Consider the following 14,319-nt stretch of genomic DNA (forward strand, 5'->3'; position numbering starts at 1 on the left):
ACAACACAAGCACCTACGCTGTTGACCTGGAAAAAACACATGGAAGCCATCACAACTTCAGCAAATATTTCAACAGAATTGCTAACTCAACGCCCGGGAAAAGCACAAAAAAGAAATTGCCCAAAACGATCAGATAGCGACTATCGACGCCAAAGCGCAATTCAAATTCAACCAAGAATACAAATTGGATGCTCATTCACTAAATTGCCTTCCATTATATCTACAATGTTTTCTATCTGCCCATGTCAGGGACACCTTTCTACGCTTCCGGCTAAATCTGAACCCAACTCGAGAACTACTATTAACTAGGAAACTTGTCGATTTTGCAAACAAGCAAATGAGCTTGAAACTCTACAGCACATTATCATCTCTTGCCCGGCCCTGGCTGACACAAAGTTGCGTGTCAGAGATATGTATCTATCTTCAATAATCCAACATTCAACTGAAGATCGATGGGCCAAATTTCTCTACGGTGGTACAAAGAAAGAAAACTTGACTATTGTTTCTTTTCTAAATATGATTTTTGAATTGAAGACACCAGTAAAAAGGAAACAGAATAAGCACAGATTTTTTATTTTTGTTTGTATCCAAATATTGTATGTACAGCAGATGAAAGGTTTATTATTTGAACCATATCATTTTAATTAAATATATATATATATATGAAAAAGAAAAAAAAGCGAATGGGGCTGAAGAAAAAACAGGGGTGGGGGGGTTAAGGGACCTAAGGGATATCAAACATATAATTCATTAAAGACACTCCAAATTGCAAGATACTTGTCCATTCTTTTTATTTGTTGATAACTGGTTTTATCTCTACTTGTTAGAATGGACAGGTCTTGTAGCCAGCTATCAACCGTTGGACGAGTATCACTTTTCCAATACTTCAAAACCTGTCTTTTTAAACAGTTTACTGTGGATATCCCTCTGTCGGGTTCACTGTTTGTCAACACAATGTTCGTTGGGCATCATACTTCGCCCCGTTCCGCAGGATCCCTCCATCGGGTACACTTTCTTGCCAATCTTACAGATCCTTCTATTTTCTTACTAGACGGGATTCGCCACCCTTAGTTTTCTAATGGTTTCTCAGTCAAAGATTTGACTGTACAGAGGATTTTGCAAGACCCCTGTATGACCACTTTGACCTTTCCATTGCTTCTCTCCTACGGCCTTCTGGTTTCGGTAGTTTCAACAGTAGGGGGAGTTAACCAGAGTCTCCTGGGTGTACACCCACTTAGTGTCGGACCCCTCTGCAGCCGGTTTGCCCTTGAAGAGTTAACAGTTCTTTAATTTCCCTTTTACTCTGCCATTTGAAACTTTCGTTCAACACAGTTCAGTTTCTTATCGGTTCTCCACTCGACTCACCAGCTGTGATGAACCGCTTGGCTTTTCTTTCATCTGGAGTCTAGGACGGTACCACGGTAGCAAGAGTCTCTTCCAGTCTTGCTTATCAGCGTAGGAGGGCTCTGTGTACCATTGACATCTGCTGCAATACACGCTGGCTATTGTTCGCGGTTTTACGACTCCTTTCAGGGAGGCTTCATGGGCTGAGGTCGGAAAAGGCAAGGTCGCTTCTCTCCTTGTCAATCCTTCGCTCCTTGCCGCCTTTCTCCTTCTCTTGAACTGCCATACTTAGATAGCTGTCTCGTTGTGCGGTTTACCTTGATGCTCCACCTTTTATCCCTGTGGGGAAGGGAAAGGGCCATCAGGTGTGTCTTGTTCAGGTCAATTGCCCGGATCTGCCTGACCCTTGTGTTGGGACATGTCAGGTAAACGGCTCTAGTGTTAGTCTGTTGTCTTTCGGAATGTGCAAAACTGTTCGTGTCTGAAGGGGGGGTTAGAGTTTCTGAGTGTCCTATATGGTAGGATGGGGGAAAGGTGTTAGATGAAGGGGGATACTGCGTCTCACATGTCCCACTTTCACTCCTTGAGAATCCCCCCATCCAGGTGATCCTCCCTCACTAGTCCACCCCCAGGAACTGGATCCAATGGTGATGGCTGTGTCCTGGCCTCATGGATGACAGATCCCCTGGGACTAGTACGCGAGACACCTTCATGTTTCTAACATACCCTTCTGTCTTGATATGGGCAAAATCTTCCTCGGGGCCAGCCCTTTGAGAGCAAAAAATACCCAATTCAGCCCAAAATACAGGTTCTATTGTGCTGAGCAGTGATCTCATGCTAGTGACAAATGACACCTTCAATAAGTTTTAGTATTTTATTCTAAGCAGTGAATTTCATATACATTTGGGATTCAAGTTAGAGAAGATTACAAAGCATAAAACCTAGAGAAATGCAAAATAAAGAGAAACATGGAACTTAGAGAAACATAGAGAAACATAGAGAAACACAGTCTTACGCCCCTTCAATCAGCACTGGGAGACCCTGGCCCTCATAAGCTAGCTGTAACAAGCCCCGCTCAGAGGACAGCGCTGAAGGATGCCGTCAGAGCTCCAATTCCGGGCACTTGATCTGGCTCGAACCAAGTCCACAGGACGATCTCCCACCCGAGTCATGTGAGCATGCATATTTTATAATCTCGTGCTGCCCGTCCATGACGCACAGTTCCAGAACTTTCCCTGTGCAAAATATAGGCTGGCTCATGGAAAAAACCCAACTCTGTTAATTTCCACTGCTCCTTCTTCTGAGCCCCTCCCTGGCTCCCATCTGCGCGAAAGCTCAGGAATGTCTTATCAGTGCCTTCCCAGAGAAAAGGAGATTAGCTTGGGGCCATGCAGGGCTACCGTTAGTGAGGCAGAATATTCTAAGGGAAGCAGGGATGTATTAACCCCATCTGCAAGCTCTAAAAGGCATGCACTCATAGCTTAGTGTTCATAGCGCTTAAGACTGGCTATCTAAGCGCTATATAGGTGCCATAATTTTCCAAACACTCCAAAAATGTCTATTTAGCTACAGAGCTAGGGCCCTCTCCCTGCCTGTCTATCAACAATGCATAATGTGACCTATCACTCATACTAGGCCTGCATATTCCTTGTAGCTCACTACTGCATAATGGAAGTGCTACAACAGACTACTGTCAGCATTTTGGCACATACTTTGAATACACTATTGGCTTTCAGCGGCTAATGCTGTCATCTAAAGCCCTGATTGGCAAGGTTGCAATTTTGTGTATCACTACATTCCACCCCTATTCAAAGTGTGTGCGACAAATGCTGACTAATACACATCAATATAGTATTTAGTGCAGTGATAAAGACCTTGGGGCTTTGCAAGAGGTTTAAGCAAACTATCTTCTAACGGTTAGTCAGCGTGGCATGCAAGGTAAAACACTACCTAAACAAAAATGTACACAAAGTGAACAGTGACATATACCCTTGTCAAAACCTGGCCTACACAAAAATACCTACACAAAGTGAACATGGACATTTACTCTAGCCAAAACCTGGCCTACACAACAATACCTAAATAATTTATTGTATAACTGATTGTCAGTTAAAAAGCAGCATGCAGTTAGAAGGTCAAGGCAATCCAGTGTAGTCTAATCTACAATGCACTATTGCATTTATGTATGGTTACCAATTCTAAAACCTGAGAGCCTTTCACTCTAAGGGCCTACCCTCCCCCTGATCCCAGGGCATTCAAACGTGACTATGGGCTGTGTGACTAGACACTTCCCCCATGTATGTGGAACCCAACCAGAAACCATCTAATTTCGTGAACAAGGTGAACCCATGGGCACCAGGTTATCTAAATAAAAACAATTGTACTAATTTGCATCAAAGCATGGCATGTGTTATTCATGCAATCAAAAGCAAGCAATTTGATCCATATGTATGCTGGTAACTGTAGCTCTGCGTGCCAGTGTGTGGAGGATGGTCGCCCCCACTCAGTAAAAAGCCAACACCTGCTGATTTAACAATGTTTGCCATAAAATGCATCATGTGTATTTAGCAGTCTTGTTGACCTGCTCTATGGCAGAAAAAATGTCTTCATACCTAAAATTCTGCCATCTTCAGTGGTTGCCAATACTTGTAGCAGTGTTGGGCGTATCAATGGGCCCCACTAGGCCAGAATTTATATAGCAGAGCTGGCATCAGAACCCATAGTGGCTAGCTTATTGCGCACAGTTTCTATGTCAAAAGCGTATAAAGCTCCTGTTGCTCCCCGCTGCTCCTGCAATTAATGAATCTAGCTCCCTAGCTACGCGCACTCTAGTGATGGGCCATAGAAATGGACTCCATTTGTAGCAGCTTGGTAGTACTAAGGAAACATTGCCTCATGATAAATCTATGTCTAAGTGTATCACTGTAATAATGGAGGTGTGCATTACCAGCCTACAATTTACATGTTGCCTTACTACTGGAAAAGCTAACATGTTCACAGTGTCTACCTATTGTGACTTGGAGAATACCTTTCTTCAAGTAGGATATCTACCATATACAATATTAGTTTTTGCCACAAACACCATACTACCATCCGGCAGTGGCTGTTTCATCACACCATTGTGTAAAATGCATTTAGTCAAGTTATAGTCCATAAAATCTTGGCGAGAACACTCGCTGCAGTTCTTGGTCAGAAAAACAACATTAAACAAATTAAACAAATCGTTGTATCCATTCACTGAAACATTTGGGCCTATGACTTCATAGACACCAGTCATATGAGTCAGTGACAAAAGATGTCTGACAATGTGCCAGGCCAGTACGCTAGCAATTCCATGTGGATACTCATTTGTAGCGCTTTTCCAAATAATTATTCCAAATGTCTACAATCAAAAGGTGACTCTTTGCATTAGTGTGCTGGAGACAGCTGTCCCTACAAAAACATGAAACTGGTTGGTTTAACAAAACCGTGTCACACACTGTGTCATAAAATCAAACATCAAGTCAGTCATGGTTTCATTTACCCGCCTTAAACTGGCTGTAAAAGCATCCAGTGTTTCAAAGGTTACCATCTCAAATTAGAGCTCACACACTTGGCAGCATTACTTCGATTAAGGATCTTAACCTACGCACAGGTGACTTTGATGTGCGCACTCATTTTATCTCAAAATAAATTACACTCCTGCTTGCATAATCCTGCTGCCCCAACAATTCATAAATCATTTTCCTGCCTACGTGCAACGTAGAAGTTTTTTTTTTTTTTTTCAAAAAGCAAAACATCTCTGGTTAAAGCAATTCAGTTGGAAGAGCAAAACCATTTCGTTTTTTTTCAGATTCATCTCAAAAAGTGCATTTAAAAACCATTTTCTCAATGTGTTAGCATTCAAGTGCTGTGTCACACAGCTGTTTGTGGTGCATGATGTCACAGTCCACAACTCATTGTCCATAGTCCTTTAAACAAGAAAGGCAAGACATGTCAATTAAGTTATTTCCAGCAACTGAATCATTTGAATGTGCAGCATCAAATATTTGATAACTAGCCAAGTCTGCACCGTGCCAGTTCAGCAAAAGTTATTACTCTGTTGGACACCTTTCGCAGGTTGCAGAACAAATGTCCTCATACGTCATGCATGTTAGCAGCATTGAGTGTGGTGCAGGACATTTCAACGTGACTCGCATATTTCATCACGCAGTGACTCGCTTTCTCTGAGAATGCGTCTGCTTGACTGATCAGTGTCACCCGCAAATTGCACACATCTACCTCAATCATGGCACGCAACTGTCTTGGTTTTTTGCCTAGGCAAAATACAAACAGAAAAATGTTAGGATTTCATCAAAAGTACAATGTCATTATTCTTCACATTAGGATGTCATCAAAACTTCAATATCAGCGTTATCCACCCCTTCCCTGAACACCACCCCCATCTTCAGAAGTCTCACCAGGTAACTACACACTTTATCATTGCTACTGCAATTATTTATCACCCTTCTGCATGTTTCTGGGGGCTTATTTGCACTCAACCATACGGGGTGTAACTGCCTAATCACAAACTCATTTGTGCAATGCGATCATAGTTGGTCAATGGTACCTCAGACTGATCTGTGCTTTTACAAAAGCCATATAATAAGTACCCAGGTTGCACAATGCTTTTCTTTTTCACCAAAGCGATCACGAATGCCAGGTGCCAACTTGCTTCCAGTGTCTCATGATCTTGATTTAGTTTGCCCTGCTGGCATCACTCCATTTTTCAAAGGTAAAGGGCTTCATTACGACCCAGGCGGTAAGTTACCGCCTGGGCCGTGACTTTACCACCATGGCGTAAACTACGTTTACGCCATGGTGGTTGGCGGACTTACCGCCCCATTCCGACCTTGGCAGGGCGGTAAGTCCCCAATCCCCATTTACCCTTCCCCATTCCCATTTTTGCCCCATAGGGCATAATGGGAGTGGGGAAGGCGTTAATTACGCCACCGTAAATTACGGTGGCGTAATTAACTCCATGGTCCCTTAGCGCCATGGATTTTAACACCTGCTAAAAGCAGGTGTTAAATCCGCCATGGCGCTAAGGGACCTCGTACTCAGGCGGTAAGGGTCGGCGCTGTTTACGCTGCCGTAAACCCCTTACCGCCTGGGTCGTAATGAGGCCCAAAGTCTTTCAGTCCAATATCGCCTGCAGTTGCACAAGCAGCTTTGTTTATTTTTCTCCATACAGCTAGTGTCTTTCAAGCCTCTGGTTTTTCACTTGTCATTTTCTCAAAGGGTGTTTGCTGATTTCTTGGCCCACCCCTTTGAGCGCGATAGTCTAAGTTAGTTTCTTTTGTTGCTTCAACAAATCATTCATTCTTGCACTAAGCCGTGAGGCTTCTGGATCATGGCTAATGTGCAGTGTTCATGTTGTACTCCAAAGCCCCGCTCTGCATGTTGTCTCTTGCAAAACGGCTAAGTGCTTTTGTCAGATTTGCTTCCATCTGGAATGCCATAATGTCTTTGTCAGTTACTCCAGCCCTGGCAATGTAGCTTGCATTTTGCCAGCTGTGTATTTTCTCTTCTCAAAGCGCCTAGAGGTTTCTTCTCCAGTGCACAGCGCTTTACTTCTGTTCACATCACATGGAGCACTGGGATGCAGCTTGCACAGCAATGTCGCTTCACTTCACATCACATCACATGGTGCATGGGAATGCAGTTTGCACGGAGTCTCTTGCAATGGGCAGCTGTCTTTTCTTAGCCCATTCACAGATGCACAAGTTCCCCAAATGTTCAGATGTGATGTGCCCGTCTGCCATCCTGCATGCAGCCTTTGTTTTCCTTCCAGTATTACTAGGCAAATTCTTTACTTCTGATCAGCATTTCTGTTATTGCATGCCGTTAGAAAGCATGCGTACATCAGCATTTCTGTCTTTGCACCCCCTCTCCTCAGTTTTTTTTTTTTCACACTGCCGGTGTCTCTCACAGGGGATGGAATGCAGGAATGTCATTGGCCCTCATTACAACTGAGGTGCTAAGTGCACCAACTTTACCACCATGGTGTAAACTACGTTTACACCATGGTGGATGGCGGATTTACCGCCCCATTACAAGGTGAGTGGGGCGGTAAATCCCCATTTCCCATTTTCCCTTCCCCATTCCCATTTTTGCCCCATAGGGCATAATGGGAGTGGGGAAGGCGCTAATTACGGCACCGTAAATTACGGTGCCGTAATTAGCACCAAGGTGCCTTAGCACCATGGAACTTAACGCCTGCAAAAAGCAGGCGTTAAGGTGGGAATCAGGCGTTAAGGGTTAACGGTGGCATTAACCCTTAACGCCTGAGTTGTAATGAGGGCCATTGTTTATCTTTCGCGCAGCAAGCTTATCTCTTTGCCTATAACTCTTACACTGTGGCGGCTTCAATGGAAGGCACTCGTTTCAGACAGTTCATCCAGATTAACTCTTTCTTGCACTGTTCCAGCAACTCAGAAAAGCTCTCATATCTGAAGACCCATTTCATTAAACAGGAGTGCAGTATTCTGCTTTTTGTTTGCCTTCCTCCAACAGTTTTTTTTCTTCGCGCACCTCGCCCAAGACAGCTTCAATGCACAAGCTTTGCACACACAGCAAGACTCTTATTTTCAAAAGAGGCACTTTCCTTGTCATCAGATTCTACTCCATGTAATATTGCAAAATGTCAAAGCGTCTTTTAGCCTGTTTTGAACAGATTAATGTCCCATTTAAAAGCATACGTTTTTTTTTTCTCTTCTCGTAACCTTGTAGTTTGGCTTCACGAGCTCACTCCAATGCAATGTGCGATCTTTCAAAAGAACCCGCAACCCACTAAATCTTTGTGCTATCTTATCACACACAGATTTTTCATTCTGTTGTACCATTGCCAGAATATAACCACTTATCTCAGTGCATTTAAAAAATGCCATGTTTAGTGCAGCTCCCTAGACGGTTTTTCTGCAAGAGCAACCCACACTCTATATTGCTTGTGGGCTGTTATTGTGTCAACAACATTTTTCACCATGTATCACAGTCAACAGGTCACTATTTCCAAACATGCATCACTTATAAGGCAACAGTACAAATCCATGGCATAGCGTGGGAACAGTCAAAAAATACTCCAGGGGCAATTTAGAGGCAATTTAGAAAAATATAAATTGTTTTTTCCCCCCAAACCATTGCAAACTGATTCTGCAATTTCAAATCAATACACAAAAATCGAAAATCCAAATAACATCCCTCACTTTCTTTTTTTTAAGTGAGTCTCTCACCCATTATAAGCATGGCACAGCTTAAAATGCAATATAACCATTTTAGTGTGTTTCCTTTAAACAGAATTCGCCACCAGCACATGGAATTTACAGTTGCCAAAAGAAAAACAAACCCTTTAGGCTCTCAGCACAGATGTTACTCTTTCTCCTAAGCACGGCTCATTCCCCACGTTATCTTCAGGAATGTCAACACTTCAAAAGCATACATTAAAAAAGCGAACCTTCGCCTCCGAAAATTACAGCCCCCCACTCGCTAGCACACTGGGGCTGAGTCAATGGTTGAATTACTATTCACAATTTGCATGTCAAATCCTCGCAACTATTTTTCCCTGCCCTCATGACAGAATAGAGATGAGAACTCCGTCTCACTTTGCATTTCAAATTACAACTTTAAACTGGGGAAACCGCATGATAAAATTCTTTCCTAATTGAACATACATCTTTCTTGACCATTCATCAGAGCGCTTTAAACAAAGCCATTTCCCGCTTGTTTATCGCCTTGTACTCCCTGGCTCCATTCCCAAGCAATAAGTCAGTCACAACTGATTTACTGAAGGGAGTCTTAACCACACAAGCTATCGGCCACGGCAAGCCGACACAACATTGCTGTCTTTTGAAGTCTCAGAGCTGCAGTGAGACCACCAAGGAAATGCGACAGCCTGCTCCTCACTCTACACTGTGTTCTCTCACACAATTTGTCATTTCACAGCAAGGCACTGCTCTTCACAAATCCCCAAGCTGCCACCAAATGTCTTGATATGGGCAAAATCTTCCTCGGGGCCAGCCCTTTGAGAGCAAAAAATACCCAATTCAGCCCAAAATACAGGTTCTATTGTGCTGAGCAGTGATCTCATGCTAGTGACAAATGACACCTTCAATAAGTTTTAGTATTTTATTCTAAGCAGTGAATTTCATATACATTTGGGATTCAAGTTAGAGAAGATTACAAAGCATAAAACTTAGAGAAATGCAAAATAAAGAGAAACATGGAACTTAGATAAACATAGAGAAACATAGAGAAACACAGTCTTACGCCCCTTCAATCAGCACTGGGAGACCCTGGCCCTCATAAGATAGCTGTAACAAGCCCCGCTCAGAGGACAGCACTGAAGGATGCCGTCAGAGCTCCAATTCCGGGCACTTGATCTGGCTCGAACCAAGTCCACAGGACGATCTCCCACCCGAGTCATGTGAGCATGCATATTTTATAATCTCGTGCTGCCCGTCCATGACGCACAGTTCCAGAACTTTCCCTGTGCAAAATATAGGCTGGCTCATGGAAAAAACCCAACTCTGTTAATTTTCACTGCTCCTTCTTCTGAGCCCCTCCCTGGCTCCCATCTGCGCGAAAGCTCAGGAATGTCTTATCAGTGCCTTCCCAGAGAAAAGGAGATTAGCTTGGGGCCATGCAGGGCTACCGTTAGTGAGGCAGAATATTCTAAGGGAAGCAGGGATGTATTAACCCCATCTGCAAGCTCTAAAAGGCATGCACTCATAGCTTAGTGTTCATAGCGCTTAAGACTGGCTATCTAAGCGCTATATAGGTGCCATAATGTTCCAAACACTCCAAAAATGTCTATTTAGCTACAGAGCTAGGGCCCTCTCCCTGCCTGTCTATCAACAATGCATAATGTGACCTATCACTCATACTAGGCCTGCATATTCCTTGTAGCTCACTACTGCATAATGGAAGTGCTACAACAGACTACTGTCAGCATTTTGGCACATACTTTGAATACACTATTGGCTTTTAGCGGCTAATGCTGTCATCTAAAGCCCTGATTGGCAAGGTTGCAATTTTGTGTATCACTACACCTTCCCCTAGGCAAGGTGGATATACCTGTATTTTGTCCAGGTTGCCTGTTGTTAAGACCTGGAAGAGAAAAGGGTCGAGGAATATCCAGGAACTCTCGCATATTCCACTGTTTGTTCGTAATCGGGGTAGATAGAGGTAGAGTGGTTTTACTTGTCTCTCTGCAGTAACCTGTGAATTGGGTTTTAGGGGAGGTTTTCGATTTCATGGGTTCAGAGTTTTCCCAATCCCATACTGGAGAATCTTGGGAGTAGTTATTCATCTGCCAGGATCTGTGGGGTACAAAATCTTCAGAGGGCGGTGGAGATTCCTGTAAGAGAGTAGAGGAGATGGGGAAGTCCCGCCACCGAACAACTTCTTCAGGGAGCCCAGGAATTATGGCAGATAGTACTTTGCAGGATTGCACTCAGATTTCAATATGTACTGGTATTTTAGGGTCGATTTCATTGTCCCCATGTACACAGGTTACTCTAACTAGGGCTGCGCTGTCCAGGTCTTTTGATATAACTAAATCAGCCTGCATAGCGGTTTGCTTACTACCTGAGTCGATTAAGGCTCTTACCTGCCTCCCAGTCACCCAAGCCTTTTCATATGTGAACTCGGTAGGAGTTTGGCACAAACAAATGCTAAAGGTCTCTAGTTTTTCCTCGGGATCTTCCCAATCTTCACCTTCAAACAGCCTATTTCCACACATTCATCTTTTATATTCTTTGGCCAGTACCTAGCTAGATGCCCTGCTTCTCTACAGGAAAAACAAATCAGGGGAGGTGGTCTGCTTCCTTTGAATTACTCCTTTCTGCTTTCATCCTTATCCTCCGGGTTGATTTTCCTGAGCTCTACTCTCTCTCCCTTGGTGTTCCTTCCTTAATTCTATGCGACCCTCCTTCTTTATCTACTCCCTGAGGTGGAGTTTGATGGATGGGCTTATGATCCTTACATTCTTCCCATCGATGAGCCAAATGGAAGTGTTTTGCTGCATCCGAATGGTTTTGTGCAGTCTCAATGGCCGTGGCTAGAGTAGGCTGATTTAACTGAAGAACAGACTTTTGCAAAAAAGTGGGCAAGGAGTTTGTAAATTGTTCTAAGGTGATCATCTCCGTCAGTTCTTCTAAGGACTTGTTATTAATCCATAGGGCCACCATGTTTTTAATATGTTCACCTAATTCTAATGGGGTTTTTCCCGGGGTTAACCTAATGGCCCGTAACTTCTGCCGATAAAAATTGCATGTCTGCCCTACTCTTTTTAACAACCCTTCCTTGATGGATAGAGAGGTGGCTCCCTGTGCAAGGTTGAGTAGTTGATAAAACGTCTGCAGTTCGCCTTTCAACAAGGGCCCTAAATAGCACCTTTGCAGGTTCTCTTCCCATCCCAGTTGTTCGGCCAGGCGTTCGAAGTTTAGAAAAACATTTCCTAAATGTTCACCTTCAAGATAGGGTTGGAGTACACCCTGTGTATTTGTATTTTATTGTCTTTTATATAGCACCTTTAGTCAAAGCACTGCACATATTAGAAAACAAGACACAGTACAAAGTAATGATGGGGAGTACATATCAGACCTCCATTCTGGTAGCAAGCAATCAGAGGCAATGAAGAAGATGAGTTTTCAGAGAGAGACGAAAGAGAGAGTAAACAGTGATAGAGCAGAGAGAGAGTGGGAGCGCGTTCCAATGTAAGGGAGCAAGAAGCTGAAAAGATCGGAAACGGCACAGGGCGCATGGAGGGCAGGGAATGTTCAGCCTAAAGAGACAAGAAGAGTGGAGAGAATGAGAGGGAGTATAGAAAGATAAAAGTGCAGCAAGATTGTCAGGGGCAAGCCCATGGAGGGATTTAAAGACTAAGCAAAGCAAATACGATTTGAGTGAAAGGGTAACCAGCCAAGCGAGGCAAGTGATGACGAAATAGAGTCATGATAGGAGAGAAGACAAAGCAGACGAACAGAAGAATTATAGATTGATTTTAAAGGAGCAAGGCGAGAGCTTGGGAGACCCGAAAGAGTTGTAGAGCAGTAGAATAGTCGAGAGAAAATTAGGGAAGACATAAGTTTGGTGGCTTGAAAAGTGAGGCACGGACAAACTTAACGAATATTATAGAGATGGAAACGACAGGAACGAGAGGTAAGAGAAATGTGGTGAGCAAAAGAAAGATCGGAGTCAAGGTAGAGACCAAGATTGCGAGCTGTGGGAGAAATAGAGAGACTAGAGGGAGGAAAGGAAATAGGAGGAAGTGAGGGATGCGGGTAAAGAGTGCTAGCAGGGAAGAATAGATCCTCAGCCATCCCTGCATTTAGAGTGAGGGAGTGAGAGGCCATTCAGGATTTAATAGCAAAAAGATAGGCTGGAAGAGTGTGGTGGATTTCGGGAGTGAAGATCGAAAAAGTATAGAAAAAGTTGTGTATCATCGGCATAGAAGTGATGAGAAAGACCAAAAGAAGAGATTATGGCAGCAAGTTGAGAAGTGTACAATGAGAATAGGAAAGATCCAGGACTGATCCTTGGGGAACTCTGTACTCAAGGGGGAAAGGCGAGGAGGTCTTGCCACCCCAGGAGATGGAAAAAATTCAGTTAGACAGATAAGAGGAGAACCAGGAAAGGACAGAACCCCTGAGACCAAAGTAAGAGAGAGATTCCAAGAGCAAAGAATGATCCACAGTGTCAAAAGCAGCAGAGAGGTAGAGAGGAATAAGTAAAGAAGAGTGTTTAGAATAGCGACCTGAAAGAAGAGAGTTAAGCACACAGAGCAGTTTCAGTAGAGTGAAGAGGACGAAAACCAGACTGAAAGCGGGGAAGAAGAGATAGAGATGAAATCTGCGAATATACAAGATGCTCCAAGAGCTTAGAAAGGTAGGGTAGAAGGGAGATAGGACGGAAATTGGAGATAATAAGAGGATTAGCTGTGGGTTTTTTAAAGATAGGAATGATAGTTGCATGTTTGAAAACTGTAGGAAAAAGCGATAGAGAAGCAAGAGTTAAAGAAGGAGACATGATAAGAAGTGGGTAATCCTTAGGAATAAGAACAGACGGAATTGGATCGGTGGGAGTTGCTGTAATATGACCTTTGGCTAACAAGAGTAGCACATCAGAGTTGGAAACGGGAGCAAAGGTGGAGATGAAGAAAAAAGTAATAGGAGGAGATAAAAGTAAGGTGGTTGGGGAGAGAATATTTACAAGGTCTTGACGCAGAGAGTGAACTTTAGAAGAGAAAAAGTGAGCGAAATCAGATGCTGATAGAATAGAGTTAATAGAGTGATAAGGAGAAGGAGGGGAAAGGAGCTATGTTAGAGTTTGAAAAAGACGCCTAGGACGGGCAGTTTGGGTGTGAAGAAGATCAGAGAAATAGATGCGTTTAGCAGAGATTAGACAGTTATCGTAGAGGGTGGGATAGGAGAAATAGGCAGAGTGATTAGATGAAGATCTTATTTTGAGCCAGTGTATTTACAGTCAACGGAGTAGACGTTGCATGGCACGGAGATGAGAGGAGAGCCAGGGGTGAGAGGGTTTACGGGTAGGCTGGAAAGCTGAGAGAGGATAGAGTTGGTCAAGACCTAGGGAGAGGGATGAGGAGAGAGCAGATGCTGCCTCATCAGCACTGAGAGAGAAGTTCAAAGGAGAAGGAAGAATAGTGGTGCAAGTATTGCAAAAGAGCAAAGGGTTAAAGTTGTGTAGATCGTGTCATAAAATGTTTTTTGGTGAAAGAGAAGTAGGGGAGATTTGAGGAATAGGGGGAATAAGTAATACAGAGAGTAAAAAGTGGTCAGATAAGTAAACGGGTAGAGCTAGTACAGAAGAAGCAGTGAAAGTAGAGAGAAAGATTAAGTCTAGTGAAGAACCAGAAATGTGGGTAGTAGGAGTAGGAAGTGGAGAAAGTAAGTGGCAATCAAGGATAGAAAGAAAAGAAAAGGTGAGGCCGAGTGT

The sequence above is a fragment of the Ambystoma mexicanum genome, chromosome 11 (assembly GCF_040938575.1).
Source record: "Ambystoma mexicanum isolate Mex_15411 chromosome 11, UKY_AmexF1_1, whole genome shotgun sequence".
NCBI lineage: Eukaryota > Metazoa > Chordata > Amphibia > Caudata > Ambystomatidae > Ambystoma > Ambystoma mexicanum.